Source organism: Lycium barbarum, chromosome 3 (assembly GCF_019175385.1).
Source record: "Lycium barbarum isolate Lr01 chromosome 3, ASM1917538v2, whole genome shotgun sequence".
NCBI classification, from domain to species: domain Eukaryota; kingdom Viridiplantae; phylum Streptophyta; class Magnoliopsida; order Solanales; family Solanaceae; genus Lycium; species Lycium barbarum.
In genome coordinates, this window is record NC_083339.1 from 38982441 (window position 1) to 38996705 (window position 14265).

The window sequence follows — 14265 nt, forward strand, 5'->3', positions numbered from 1 at the left end:
CCCGAATTTCGTTAGCTTACCTATTAGTTTAGTTTGACCTTATAAATGTTGCAATGACTTAACCTTGGTGTGAATCATCTTGAATGTAGATTTGCAATCTCGGGAGGATAGTCTATGAGTGGTTAAGTAGACGACGAAGTATGTTAAGGCTGTCCCTTTCTTTCTTATGGCATGATCTTATCGATACGAACCTACACAAATGATGTCCATAACGATTCCTCTCTTAGAAATAGTAGAAGCTTATGTTTCTTGATGTTCTTATGATATTTTCTGATCTTTACCTCATGATTATTGATGTTGTCTCGTTGTTATTGATCTTGTTTATTGATGTTGATCTCATCTTACGGTTATTGATTCCTTCAAGGTGAGATATGTTGACGACCATAGTTCTATAATGGTAATCGGAGGTTTACCGACCTTACGCCACTCCGATAGAGTAAGAGCATTTCTTTGAGCTCTCATGCATGCTTTATATATATATGTAGCTATTTTTTGACACCGAGCTGCGCTATAGTCAGTCGGGTACGACACCTATTGTGCACACCACGACAGTTGGGTATGAATAACACCGAACCTATCATGGTTGGGTACGGATGACACCGAGCCTATATGGCCGAGTACGGTGTGTGTGTGTGTGTATATATATATATATATATGAGCATGAAAATGTTTTTTTTAAAGGAAAGCATGCATGACATCCGCCTTAAGAGGCATTCAGATGTACAGGTTGTTTCTCTTTTATCTTATGTTATTTCCACATCTTTATTATGTTGTTCTTTATGCCTGACATACTCGATACATTATTCGTACTATGTCCTTTTTATTTGTGGACGCTGCATTCATGCCCGCAAGTAGACAGGGAGACGGTTCAGACCCTTAGGTTGCCTTCTCAATGATTGTACAAGAGCACTCCACTTGTTCCGGAGTTTCAGTTCAGCTTGGTATGATTCTTTTGTGTACATATGGGCATGGAGGGTTCCTGTCACATCCTTATTATGTTATGCACTCCAGTAGAGGCTCGTAGAAAGATATGCACAAGTAGATGTTCTATGACATTCTCGATCCATATTCTGTTATACCATTTTGACAGCTTTGTCGGCTTGCTTACTCGTGGTTCCGTACGGTTACGCAGGTATATATATTTTTGTGTCCCTTACAGTTTATGACATTTATTAGTTAGCATTATGGCCCACTCAGGTATGGTTATGTGATACATGTATGTCTTGAGGTGCTCAGAAGGTTAACTCCAGGTTCCCGTCATGGCCCTCTGATTGGGTCATGACGAAAGTGGTATCAGAGCAGTTCATCCTAGGGCTGTGTACGAGCTTTTTCTAATAGAGTCTTGTTTTTTGGGTGTACAGTGCACCGCACTTATAAGCAGGGGGCTGCAGGACATTTAGGAAAATTTTCTTTCTTTCTCATCTTAGATCGTGCGATAGAGCCATGTTATGAGGATTCTCTTTTCCTGACCATGTGTTGTGATTTCAGTAATGCCAGTGATGAGGAAAGCTTCAGTGGCCGAGAAGGGCAAGTCAGTGGCCGGCAGGAGAACTGGTCAGGTACTACCGATAGAGGTTGAGGAGGGCGAGTCCCAAAATGAGGTTCCATCTCAGACCTCTCATACTCCGCCTGCTCCAGAGGAGCATAGAGGAACTCCAGCCCCAGCTCTAGCACCCCCAGTTCCTCCACCTGGTGCCTCAGGTCAGGAGATACGAGAGGCTATCCGGTTATTGACTCAGTTGGTAGCCGCTTACGCTCAGCGTCACGGTACGGGCTATGGTGACAGGGCTGTTAGTGCCAGGGTTCAAGATTTTTTTAATTTAAACCCTCCAGAATTATTTGGATCGAAGCCAGATGAAGACCCGCAGAATTTTATCGATGGGATGTTGAGGACGTTACGGGTGATGCATGCTTCAGACATAGAGTCAGTAGAGTTGGCTTCCTATATACTACGGGATGTCGTCGTTCACTGGTATAAGACTTGGGTGTCTTCGGGAAGGATTAATGCACCCCACCTGTGTGGCAGGAGTTTGTGGATGCCTTTCTTTGGCGTTATTTACCGCCAGAAATTCGAAGGGGCTGAGCTGATAGGTTCCTAAACCTTAAACAGGGAAGCATGAGTGTTCGGGAGTACAATCTTTGTTTTAATTCATTGGCTAGACATGCTCCAGCTATGGTACCTGAGATGGAGGATCGTGTTTACCAGTTCGTGAGTGGTTTGGGGCCACACATAATTGGTGACTACAAGACAACTTCTCTTCAGACAGGTATGGCTATTTCTCGCATTTAGCCGCACGCTTAGAACCTTGAGAAGCATAGGCAGCAGCGGAGGGCTGAGCGTGAGCATGATAGCGGTTATAATAAGAGAGCTAGATCTTCAGGTGTTGTTAGTGAGTTCAGAGAGGGTCAAAGGTAGCAACATTCTAGGCATTCAGGCCATTCAGTGGCTAGTGCACCTCCCCAGTTCACAAGTTAGAGATATGATCGACCTACTTATTCAGGACCAGGTCAGGGTTCCAGAGCCTCAGCTTCTCAGTATAAAGGTGATTCAGTCTAGATAAGACCACCTTTACCACGACGTACTTAGTGTGGTAAGTTACATACTAGACAGTGTCGCTTGGGTTCAAATGTTTGGTATGCTTGCGGTCAGCCAGGCCATATTATGCATGAGTGTCCGTCGAGAGCTGGTAGAGGTATAGTTCAGCCTACAGGATTGCTAGCTGGTTCATCATCATTTGTACGCCCTCTGGGGCAAGGCTCTCAGACATCAGCAGATCGCGGTAGAGGCAGAGGGGGAGCATCCAGCTCGAGCGGTCCTCAGAACCGCATTTATACATTGGCTGGTCGACAGGATCTCGAGTCTTCGCCTGATGTTGTTAAAGGTATACTATCAGTATCTTCTTATAATGTATATGCATTGATTGATCCAGGTTCTACGTTGTCGTATGTTACTCCTTTTGTTGCTGGTCATTTTGGGGTGAAACCCGAGTTGATTAAACCTTTTGAGGTGTCTACACTCGTTGGTAATCCAATGATAGTTAGACGGGTATATCGAGATTGTGTAGTTATAGTTTGTTATCATTATACTATGGCAGACTTGGTTGAGTTAGATATGATAGACTTTGATGTCATTATGGGTATGGATTGGTTGGCCTCTTGTTATGCTAATGTTGATTGTGGAACGAAGATGGTTCAATTTCAATTTCTACGAGAGCTAGTTCTAGAGTGGAAGGGTAATATAGCATCATCGAGAGGTAGGTTTATTTCTTATCTCAAGGAAAGAAAGATGATTGCCAAGGGTTGTATTTGTCATTTCGTCCGGGTTCAGGATAGAGAAGCAAAGCCACCGAGTCTTCATTCTGTTCCAGTAGTTATTAGGTTTCTAGATGTATTCCCGAACAAGGTTCCAGGTCTTCCTCCAAAATGGGAGATTGACTTTTCCATCGACGTATTACCAGATACTTAGCCAATATCTATTCCTCCTTATAGAATGGTGCCTGCTGAGTTGAGGGAATTGAAGGAGCAGTTGAAGGACTTGCTTGAAAAAAGGCTTTATCAGGCCTAGTACTTCACCGTGGGGAGCACCAGTGTTATTCATGAGGAAGAAAAACGGCTCCTTGCAGACGTGCATTGATTATAGGTAGCTGAATAAGGTGACGATAAAGAACAAGTATCCACTCTCGAGGATTGATAATTTATTTGATCAATTGCAGGGTGCTAAATGGTTCTTGAAGATAGATTAAAGATCAGGGTATCACCAAGTGAGAGTTAGAGAAAACGATATTCCGAAGATAGCTTTCAGAACCAGATATGGTCACTTTGAATTTCATTTAATGTCGTTCGGGTTGACTAATGCACCAGCAGTATTTATGGATTTAATGAACAACGTATTCAGACCCTTCCTAGATCTGTTCGTGATTGTATTTATCGATGATATTCTGGTATACTCTCTATCAGAGGCAGAGCATGCAGATCATTTACGTGCTGTCCTTAAAGTTCTTCAGGCCCAAAGGTTGTATTCAAAGTTCTCTGAATATGAGTTCTAGTTGAACTCTGTGACTTTTCTGGGCATATTATTTCAGCTGATGGGATCCGGGTGGATATGCACAAGATTAAAATTGTGAAGACTTGGCCGAGACCCACAACACCTACGAACATTCGTAGTTTTCTAGGCTTGGCAGGTTATTACAAAAGATTTGTAGAAGGTTTTCTTCCATTTCTGCACCACTGACGAAACTGACTCAGAAATCAGCTAAATTCCAGTGGATTGATGCTTCTGAGTGCAGTTTTCAAGAGTTGAAGAACAAATTGACTTCAGCTCCAGTTCTGACACTTTCAGAAGGATCGAAAGGCTATGTTATTTATTGTGACGCTTCAAGTGTTGGGTTAGGCTGTGTGGTTATGCAGTATAATAAAGTTATTGCTTATGCTTCGAGGCAGTTGAGAAAGCATGAGAACAACTACCTGACCCATGATCTAGAGTTAGCCACAATGATTCATGCATTGAAGATGTGGGGGCACTATTTTTATGGCGTTCATGTTGATATCTAAACATACCATAAGAGCCTCCTGTATATTTTTAAGCAGAAAGTGTTGAATTTGCAGCAAAGGCGATGGTTGGAGTTTTCAAAAGATTATGATGTTAGCATCTTGTATCATCCCGGGAAGGCGAATGTAGTAGCCGATGCCCTTAGCCACAGATCCATGGGTAGCTTGTCCTAAGTTCAACTAGAGAAAAGGGAACTAGTTCATGAATATCAGCAGTTAGCTAGCCTAAGAGTTCGATTATTGGACTCAAGCGATACAGGGGTCATTATCCAGGATGCGACAGTCTCATCTCTAGTAGGTGAAGTTAAGGAGCGCCAGTACGAAGATCCTATGTTGGTCCATTATAGAGGCACAACCCCTCAGAAGAAAAAGTCACCATCTGGGATTCTGCAGATGGAGTTCTCAAATATCGAGGCAGACTATGTGTTCCTGATGTTGTAGGGTTACGTCGTCAGATTATGGAAGAGGCTCAATACTCCCGTTATTCTATTCATCCAGGGACGACAAAGATGCTGTCACGACCCACCTACGGGGCCATAACGGGTACCCGGAGCTGACTACCGAGCACCACTCATGCTAATCATCATACTCAACCTAAATGCATTTATTATTCTCAACACAACTAGCCATAAGGAAACCTTTATCACTTCCAAACCATATCTACAATCATATGCATAAGGCCCTCAGGCTATCAAAATAATATATAAATACAAAATGAGATCATCGTGGGACATCTACTACCCACACATACGTACCTACGAGCCTCTACTAGAGTACTAGACATAAGGAAGGGACAGGACCCCATCGTGCCCAAATATATATACACAAAAAAATATACCACAAATAGCACCTATGGAATAATGGAGTGCTCCTGTAAGTCCGCTGATCAGCTCCTATGAACCTGGGTCACCTCCATGTCTACATGTGGGCATGAACACAGCGTCCATAAAAGAAAGGACATCAGTACGATAAATGTACTGAGTATGTAAAACATGAATAATACTATCATAATAAAGAGATCATAAAACATGAGATAAGGATATAACATGCATAACCTTTAAAAGAAAACACATGTCGTACATATCACATATACAATCATTGTTAACTCGCGTCTGGGTAACCATCGCACACCGCCCACTAGTGGTGTCATGTTTGGCCCTCTAGGCACGGTGTAATCATAAGCAGCCCGCATTGGCGGTGACATGTCCGGCCATCTAGGCACGGTGGAATCGTATGCAGCCCCCCCCCCCCCTTCGTGGTGACATGTACGGCCTTGGAATGGTGGAATCGTATTTAGCCCGCCTTCGCGGTGACATGTCCAGCCTTCTAGGCATGGTGGAATCATATGCAGCCCGCCTTCGCGGTGACATGTCCGGCCTTCTAGGAAAGGTGTAATCTCGTCATCATATACGTCTCGTAAAACATGCATAAGAACTTAAAGACAAACTATAACTCTATCGGGGTGACGTAAGGTCGAGAACCCCCGATTCCATTATGGAGTAATCATAATCATCATGCCTCACCTTGAAGGAACTAGCATTATAAGGTGGGTCTAGCAACAATGAATAACATCAAAGAATCATACAAGGAATATTAGTTTCCTGGAAATGTCATATCATAAGCTTTTGGATCTCTAGGCTTAGACTCATCATTATCGTTCACATGCTCATGACACATCTCTTATCTTTATCTCATAGTAAGCTCTTTATAAACATCGACTTTTATTTTTCGGAATGTAAGAAGGTCATGGAATAATAAAGGAAGTCATGTCATAGGAATCATGCCTTAGAAAAGAAGGGACTAGCCTTACATACCTTTACGTTTTGCTAACTTTATCACTTGAACGCTTCCCTCCAATATTCACGTTTCTACATTCAAGAGAGCTCATACTAAAATTAGATAATCGAAAACATACTTAAGCTTAAGCTAGAGCTAACGAAAATTGGGTAACATCTCCTTTATTGCGATGACTTCTTCCACGTAATAAGCAACTCCCAACATCAATAACAACACCCACAATATTTTAATCAATATCTTCATCAAGCTAGCCATTATTAAGTCCTCAACATTCCCTATCAAAACCCTTCATAACTCTAGCTGTGGCACCATACCGTATCCACCCTCATACAAGGCCTTTATAACATCTTTATTACTATTCATAGCAAGGTTATACTCATTATATATCAAGAACTATGATTCAAGAATATTACTAATTTCATATTTGCACTCTATATTCTCATCCCTTCCATAATCCAAGTCTTTTAACCTCTCAATACTTTTAATAACATGAAATAAACATAAAACTCACCTTAATCACTTAAGAATAAGCCTTGAGTCAATTCTGCTCCATTAGAATGAAATCCCCCACTTGTATACCAAAGAAATTCTTACTCTTCACAAACTCTAATAGGCTTCTTAATATGAATCTCTTAATCTTGCTTTGGATTTTTGGTTTCTTGGTATAGATTTGTAGTAGAAATAGAGGGAGGGTTTTAGAGGGTTCTAGAGAGATATATGATCAGTTTTTGGGAAAATAATGAAATAAAAACGTGGGATCTTATATTTATAACCAGGGCTGGAAAGTTCCAGATTCGCAGGTCGACGAGCAGGGACGACGGTCGTCGACGTGTCGACGGTCCGTCGACATGCCCCGTCGAACTGTGGCCTGAAATGTATGATTGCAGAACCTCGTATACGGTGCCAGACGACGGCTCGTCAATGTGTCGACGGTCGTTCCTTGGGCCGTCGACGCTGACTGGTTTCAACAATTTTTCTGAACTGCTCCGTTTTGCTCTGATTCGATTCGTTTCACTTCTGATTCCCTCGTAATGTCAAGAATGCATACTTATACTCCTATACATATACAAGGTAAAATATCTCATGTCCAAAAATCTGGTTCGGATTACCGAACCGAAGGTACACACCACCAATAAGCCAAAATCTCCTTGCTATAAAATTGGAGGTATAACATTCTTCCCCCCTTTAAAAACATTCACCCTCGAATGTTAAGTTCTCGGGAATCCTACAAAAATTTCGTCAGAGTTTCCCCATAATGTGGTGCCACTATGCTGTCACAACAGCGCATAATAACATTGCCTCACAGGGCCACAACACAATAGCAAGAAATTATGGCCATACACGACCAAAAGCATAAGAGAAAGCATACATTCCTCATAATATTGATGTCTCATCTTGGATCTCTTCCGGGGGTTGGAATAAGTGCGGGTACTTGGATTTCATGTTTTCTTCTGCTTTCCAAGTCATTTCCTCTCAATTATTGTTCCGCCACAAGACCTTAACTGAGGCTACCTCTTTGTTTCTAAGCCTCCGTACTTGCCTATCTAGTATCTTCCAAGGTTTGAATAGTGCGTTCAGCTTGCCCATCAGTTTGTGGATGAAACGCTGTGCTAAGCCTTACCTTAGTACCCAAACCTTCTTGAAAGGACTTTCAGAATTTTAGCTGTAAATTGTGCTCCTCTGTCTGTAATAATGGACACCGGGATGCCATGAAGTCGCACAATCTCTTTAAGATACAACCTTGCATAATCTTCTGCTGAATATGTGGTTCTGACTGGAAGAAAATGGGATGATTTCGTGAGCCTGTCCACGATCATTCATATGGAATCATACTTGCTTAGGGAACGAGGCAACCCTACAATAAAATCCATGTTGATCATTTCCCATTTCTAGGTTGGGATTTCCATGAATTGTAATAGTCCTTCTGGCTTTTGATGATCAATTTTCACTTGTTGGCAATGTGGACATTGAGCTACAAATTTTACTATGTCTTTCTTCATCCCATCCCACCAATACATTAGCTTGAGATTGTGATACATATTTGTCGCTCCTGGGTGAATAGAATACCGAGAGTAATGAGCCTCTACTAGAACCCGACGATGTAGTCCCAGAATATTTGGAACACATAGCCGGTCTTGGTATCTAAGAAATCCATCCGTAAAAACTTCAAATGGCGACTTCTCTTTCACATGAAATGTATCTCTATAGTGACTCAACTAAAGGTCTTCATATTGGCGCTCTCTCACCTCCATATCTAAGGATGAAACAGTCGGGTTGTGGATACCCAGCCCTGTATTGCCTGAGTCAATTAGGCGAACTCCCAAGTTGGCTAGTTGGTGGAGCTCACGGATTAATTCTTTCTTCCCCTGAGGAACCTCACATAGACTACCCATTAATTTGAGGCTAAGTGCATCGGCCACTACATTCGCCTTTCCAAGGTGGTATAAAATACTCAAATCATAATCCTTCAGTAGTGCTAACCACCGCCTCTGCCGAAGATTCATTCCTTCTGCTTGAAAATATATTGGAGACTCTTATGATCCGTATAAATATCAACATGTACGCCATACAAATAGTGTCTGCACATCTTTAGTGCATGAATAACCGCAGCCAATTCAAGATCATGGGTCGGATAGTTCTTTTCATGTTTTCACAGCTGCCGGGAAGCATAGGCAATGACTTTCCCGTGCTGCATCAATACACAGCCTAACCCAACTCCAGAGGCATCATAATACACAACATAACTATCTGGCCCTTCTGGGAGTGTCATGACTAGGGCTGAAGTTAATCTATCCTTCAATTCCTAGAAAATGCGTTCACAAGCATCAGTCTATTGAAACTTTGCTGATTTCTGAGTTAGCTTCGTCAAGGGTGCTGAAATAGAAGAGAACCCTTCTACAAATCTTCTATAGTAACCTGCCAATCCCAGAAAACTATGGACCTCTGTAGGCGTTGTAGGCCTAGGCCAAGTCTTTACAGCCTCAATTTTCTGGGTATCAACTCGAACGCCATCAGCTGAAATAACATGGCCCAGAAAAGTCACAGAATTCAGCCAAAACTCGCATTTTGAAAATTTTGCATACAATTCTCAAGTCCGAATAATTCCAAGGACAATACGTAAATGGTCTGCATGCTCTGCCTTCTTTCGAGAGTATACTAGAATGTCGTCAATGAACACAATCAAGAACAGATCTAAGAGAAGCTTGAATGTATTATTCATCAGATTAATAAACACCACCGGGGCATTAGTTAACCCAAATGACATCACCCGAAATTCATAATGGCCATATCTCGTTCTGAAAGCAGTTTTAGGAATATCTTTTTCTCTAACTCTGACTTGATGATACTCCGACCTCAGATCTATTTTGGAAAACCACTTGGCACCCTGTAATTGATCAAACAAGTCATCAATCCTTGGAAACGGATATTTATTCTTTATCGTTACCTTGTTCAGCTGCCTATAATCGATACACATCCGTAGAGAACCATCTTTATTTTTCACAAATAGGACAGGTGTTCCCTACGGTGACGAACTGGGTCTAATGAATCCCTTCTCATACAAATCTTTCAATTGCGCCTTCAGTTCTTTCAACTCTACAAGAGTCATTCGGTAAGGAGGAATAGATATAGGCTTGGTGTTCGGCAACACATCAATAGGAAAGTCAACCTCTCTTTCTAGAGGAAAGCCTGGAAGTTCATCTGAAAATATATCCGAAAATTCATTTACTATCGAGACGGAATGAAAAGTCGGTGGCTTTGCTTTGGTGTCATGAACTCGGACTAGATGATAAATATAGCCTTTGGCGATCATCTTCTTCCTTGCCTTGAGATAGTAAATAAACTTACCCCTTGGAGATGTTGTGTTACCCTACCATTCAAGCATTGGTTCGCCCCGAAATTGGAACCGGACTGCATTCGTTCGACAATCCACATTAGCATAGCATGAGGCCAACCAATCCATGCCCATAATCACATCAAAATCTAACATTTCCAGCTCAATCAAATCAGCAATAGTCTGACGATTACATACCACCACCACACAATTTTTGTAAACTTCTCTAGCTATTACGGATCACTATCTGGAGTAGATACCTCAAAAGGTTTAATTGGCTCGGGTCTCACCCCAATACAGCCCGCTATATAAGGAGTGATATAAGAAAATGTAGCACCCAGATCAATCAATGCATAAACATCATGAGAGTATGTATAATGTACCTGTAACCACATCCGGGGAGGACTCAAGATCCTGGCGTCCGGCTAGAGCATAAATACAGGGTTGAGTGCCACCTGAACTGGATGCTCCCTCTCTGCGCCTATCACGACCTGCTGGAATTTGGGGAGTTTGCCCTATCGGGTGCACATATGAGGAAAAAAAACTGCTGATCTTGTGGGCTGAACCCCACCTCTATCGTACCTCGAGGGACAATCAAGCATCAAGTGCCCAGTCTATCCACAAACATAACAAGCATCTGAACCTTGGCAACACGAACCCGAATGTAACTTTTCTCACTGACTATATCGTGGAACCGGTGGTCTCCTCAGACTATAATCACCTCCCAACTAAGAACCCGAAGCTCTCGAGCTCTGACCCTGTCCTAAATGAATAGAATGGTCAAATCTCCTGCCTGCAAACCGAGGGGTGCACTAGTCGCTGACTGGGCTAAATGTCTAGAATATGACTGCCTCGATCCCCCTATATAATCGTTACCAGCACCAACAGATCTAGCCCTCTTACTCTGCCCTCTATCAATATCGCGCTCACCCCTTTGCGGATGTTGCTGCTCTTCTAAGTTCTGGGCGTGGGCCTGAATACTGGAAATATGCATCCCCTCTTGCAATGAAGCTGTCAAGAAATCTTTGAACAAATGTGGCCCTAAGCCACTCACAAATCTATACACTCTGTCTCCCATATCGGCTACCATAGTGGGAGCATACCGGGCTAATGAATTAAAGTGAAGGCTATACTCCCGAGCACTCATATTCCCTTACTTTAAATTCAAAAACCTATCTGCACGGTCCTTTGAACCTCGGGTGGCAAATAATAATGAAGAAAGGCGTCCATAAATTCTTGCCAAACCGGGGGAGGTGCATTTTCCTTTCTCGAAGATATCCAGTTATTATACCAAAGGACCGCTACATCCCGGAGTCTGTAAGATGCCAACTCCAAAGATTCAGTATCGGAGGCATGAATAGTTCTCATCATTCTCAGCATCTACTCAATAAAACCTTGCGGGTCTTCATCTTGCTTTGACCCGAAAAATTCTGGAGGATTTAAACTCATGAAATCACGGGCTTTAGCACTAGTCGCCCTGTCACCTGGACCCGTACTCTGCCACTATGCCTGAGTGGAAACTAGCTGTGTCAATTGCTGAATAGCTTCGGTCATTTGTTGACCCGAAGCACCCGGTGGAGGAACTGGAGGCATAGTAGCCGGAGCTGAAGCCCCCTCTTTCTCTTCTAGAATAGGCGGAGTGTGAGAGGTATTGGATGGAGCCTTAGTATGAGATTCACCTTCTATATTTGGTGGAGGCTCCCTTTCCATCCGCCTCTCTGTCGTAGCCCTGTCCTTCTGGGCGGTTGTAGCTTTTCTCTTTACCGGCATAACTGAAATCACAACGCACAATTAGGGAGGAGAAAATCTTATAACATGGCTCTATGGCACGATCTAATGAGAAGAAGAATGGTCATATTTCCTAAATTTCCCGCAGCCTCTTGTTTATAAGTGTGGCGTGCTTCACACCCATAAACGAGACTCTGCTGGACACGGCTCGTAGACCCACCCTAGGACCGAACTGCTCTGATACCACTTTTGTCACGACCTGCCTACGGGGCTACGACGGGTACCCGGAGCTGACTACCAAGCACCACTCATGCTAATCATCATACTCATCTTAAATGCATTTATTATTCTCAACATAACTAGCGATAAGGAAACCTTTATCACTTCCAAAACATATCTACAATCATATGCATAAGGCCCTCGAGCTATCAAAATAATATGTAAATACACAATGTGATATGGTGGGACATCTACTACCCACACATACGTACCTACGAGCCTCTACTAGAGTACTAGACATAAGGAAGGGTCAGGACCCCGTCGGGCCCAAATATATATACACAAAAGAATATACCACAAATAGCACCTCCGGAATAATGGAGCGCTCCTGTAAGTCCGCTGATCAGCTCCTATGAACCTGGGTCACCTCCCTGTCTACCTATGGGCATGAACACAGCGTCCATAAAAGAAAGAACATCAGTACGATAAATGTACTAAGTATGTAAGGCATGAATAATACTAACATAATAAAGAGATCATAAAACATGAGATGAGGATATGACCTGCTTAACCTTTAAAATAAAACACATGTTGTACATATCACATATACCATCATCGTTAACCCGAGTCCGGGTAACCATCGCACCCCGCCCACTAGTGGTGTCATGTCCGGCCCTCTAGGCACGGTGTAATCATAAGCAGCCCGCATTAGCGGTGACATGTCCGGCCATCTAGACACGGTGGAATCGTATGCAGCCCGCCTTCGCGGTGACATGTCCGGGCTTCTAGGCCCGTTGGAATCGTATGCAGCCCGCTTTCGCGGTGACATGTCCGGCCTTTTGGGCACGGTGGAATCGTATACAGCCCGCCTTCACGGTGACATGTCCAGCCTTCTAGGCACGGCGGAATCTCGTCATCATATATATCTCGTAAAGCATGCATAGGAACTTAAAGACAAACTATAACTCTATCGGGGTGACGTAAGATTGAGAACCCCCGATTCCATTATGGAGTAATCATAATCATCAGGCCTCACCTTGAAGGAACTAGCATTGTAAAGTGGGTCTAGCAACAATGAATAACATCAAAGAATCGTGCAAGGAACATTAGCTTCGTTGAAATGTCATATCATAAGCTTGTCATATCATAAGCTTTTGGATCTCTAGGCTTAGACTCATCATTATCGTTCACATGCTCATGACACATCTCTTATGTTTATCTCATAGGAAACTCTTTATAAACATCGACTTTTATATTTCGGAATGTAAGAAGGTCATGGAATAATAAAGGAAGTCATGTCATAGGAATCATGCCTTAGAAAAGAAGGGACTAGCCTTACATACCTTTACATTTTGCTAACTTTTTCACTTGAACGCTTCCCTCCAATATTCACGTTTCTACATTCAAGAGAGCTCATACTAAAATTAGATAATCGAAAACATACTTAAGCTTAAGCTAGAGCTAACGAAAATTGGGTAACATCTCCTTTATTGCGATGACTTCTTCCACGTAATAAGCAACTCTCAACATCAATAACAACACCCACAATATTTTAATCAATATCTTCATCAAGCTAGACATTATTAAGACCTCAACATTCCCTATCAAAACCCTTCATAACTCTAGCTATGGCATAATACCGTATCCACCCTCATACAAGGCCTTTATAACATCTTTAATAATATTCATAGCAAGGTTATACTCGTTACATATCAAGAACTATGATTCAAGAGTATTACTAATTTCATATTTGCGCTCTATATTCTCCTCCCTTCCATAATCCAAGTCATTTAACCTCTCAGTACTTTTAATAACATGAAATAAACATAAAACTCACTTTAATCACTTAGGAATAAGCCTTGAGTCAATTCTGCTCCATTAGAATGAAATCCCCCACTTGTATACCAAAGATATTCTTACTCTTCACAAACCCTAATAGGCTTTTTAATATGAATCTCTTAATCTTGCTTTTGATTTTTGATTTCTTGGTATAGATTTGTAGTAGAAATAGAGGGAGGGTTTTAGAGAGATATATGATCTATTTTTGGGAAAATAATGAAATAAAAACGTGAGATCTTATATTTATAACCAAGGCTGAAAAGTTCCAGATCCACGGGTCGACGAGCAGGGTCGACGGTCCG